At 39.5% G+C, this 2,109-nt stretch overlaps 1 long non-coding RNA gene across 1 annotated transcript in view; it reads right to left on the minus strand.

Annotated features, from left to right (window-relative positions):
* Positions 1–247: 247 nt before the first annotated feature.
* The window catches only part of LOC307022455, a 13,450-nt gene continuing 11,588 nt past the window's right edge, over positions 248–2,109 (minus strand). Inside the window, exon 2 of the long non-coding RNA XR_013803400.1 lies at positions 248–762. This is a non-coding gene — a long non-coding RNA (uncharacterized lncRNA). The remainder of the gene's footprint in view (positions 763–2,109) is intronic.

Raw genomic sequence — 2,109 nt, forward strand, 5'->3', positions numbered from 1 at the left:
AATAATCATGTATAAACATATATATGAGTCCTTTTAGCAAGCTAGTACCAGCTCCATTAGGGAAGACAAGCAGCATATTAAGACATTTGTTTCACAAGCATGCAAACAAAGTTCTTCCAATGGTTTATCACTGAACTTTAAAGCTTCAGTGATAATTGTAAATTGTAAAAATAAAGCCAATTTGCTGCAATTCTTTATATTTCAATAAGGGAGATGAAGGGTTGAGTCTTAATATAAAATCAGCAACACCAGAATCGAAAATCATTTATTTGAGAAATGTACATTGATACAACAAAGAGTTAAAATAAAGAGATAAAAGGCAAATACAATGAGTTGTCCAACATGGTAAATAAAGAGGAAAGCACATGTTAATCCAAATAAAAAGTACACATCCATGGTATACATTCATTATAAAGAAATTGAAAAAGATCCTAGATTTTTTCCTAAGATTATCTGCATGTGTGTCACACCTCATTGTTTAACAGTCATGCATTTTGTATGGTAAAGTTCAGAGTCTCATGTGATCATGACCAGGCATTTACAGTATGAGATCCCAGCATGCATCTGCGAGGCCAACACTCTGCATATTAAGAATCATTGGAAACTTCCTGACATAAAGTGTAGCCTGCAGGGTAGACAGCGTGGTAAATCTCCACCCAGGAGGTGGGACACAGCGGCCAATAACCAGCAGACTGCTTGTTTACACTGCCATCATTGTGACGTCTTTCTGGTTGAACATGTTGAGGATCCTCGCAGGAACACCTGTGTGTAGGAGGACAAGACATTACGAAACACAAAGGCAGCAAACAGCGTGGCACCACAGCATGTGACTGTGGAACACTGGGGACGTGTTTAGCGTCACGTCTGTCTCAAGGACAGAGAGCATGCTGGATAACATACAATGACAGTTAGCTTATATTCAATTATATCATTAAAAATACAAATAGACCAATAAGACGACACAAACAAAACTCATGAGAGGAATAGCCTTTAAAGGAAAGTGTTAAGATAAATGTAACAAAATCAAAAAACCACTGCTATCAAAACAATCCTTTGATTTAAAAAGCGTAATATATGAATATACCAATTACTGGATTGAATTCAGGGAGATAAGAGTCAAATATCCTTTAAAGAACTCCTCCAAGTATGTATATCCTCTCTCTCTTTTAGTAAGAGCAGTTGGGATTCAGCAGCACTATAAGTTAAAAAAAGAGATCCAGAGCCCTGCTATCAAGAATACAGCACATGACATCATGTTTGAAACCAGCTTCCCCAGGCTGTGTGAGGTGTGAAAGTAAGATGAGCACCTGAAGAAGACTTCCCAGTTGAACCCCCCCCCCCCCCCCCCCCCCCCCCCCAATGCTGGCTGGGCTTTAAAGATTTAAAGACAACAGGAACTGACTGCAAACAGTCAGCGTACTTGGTGGCCTAGTTTGAAGTTCATGATAAAAGCTCATTTATCATCTTGAACTGTAGGTCAGATATTGTTGTGAAAGCACACAAGTCAAATATTGCATGCAGTATTCCCACACCCTCTTTACAATTGCAGAGACATTAAAGAGCTTTGTGATGAAGTCAAATTTACTCTGACTGAACTCAAAGAACAGTTCAATCTCATTCTCCTCCTGTACCGAAATGAAGAGGTCTTAATGTCAGGTAATACCTTTCTATTTTCTGTATAAATTCCACCAACTGGGTTCACGTGTCGAAAGGTGCAAACACGCAACAACAGCCCAACACATTTCAATTTGGGAAACCGCGCCGCAGCTTCAGAAATGCAAATATAGAAACACAAATGTGCCAACACACATGAAGAGACATATTCACCAACTTGACAACACATGGGCACAATTTAATAATAAAACAACATTCACCACAGTAAGTCTAATACATCACTGTAAGTGTTTCTCAGAATGTTTGAAATCAGGGGCGGACTGGCCATCTGCAGAATCTGGAGAACCCCACAGAACGGCCGGCCCTTTAAAAAGACAGAGGGCGACAGCGGCCGCTAATGCAATTATCCCTGCTGAAAAAAACAGCATAGACCAGCTTAAGATGGTTGCTGGTTTTAGTTGGTTTTAGTTGGTTTTAGCTGGTTTTAGCTCGTTT

This window comes from Notothenia rossii (genome assembly GCF_949606895.1).
Source record: "Notothenia rossii genome assembly, chromosome: 10".
Classification (NCBI taxonomy): domain Eukaryota; kingdom Metazoa; phylum Chordata; class Actinopteri; order Perciformes; family Nototheniidae; genus Notothenia; species Notothenia rossii.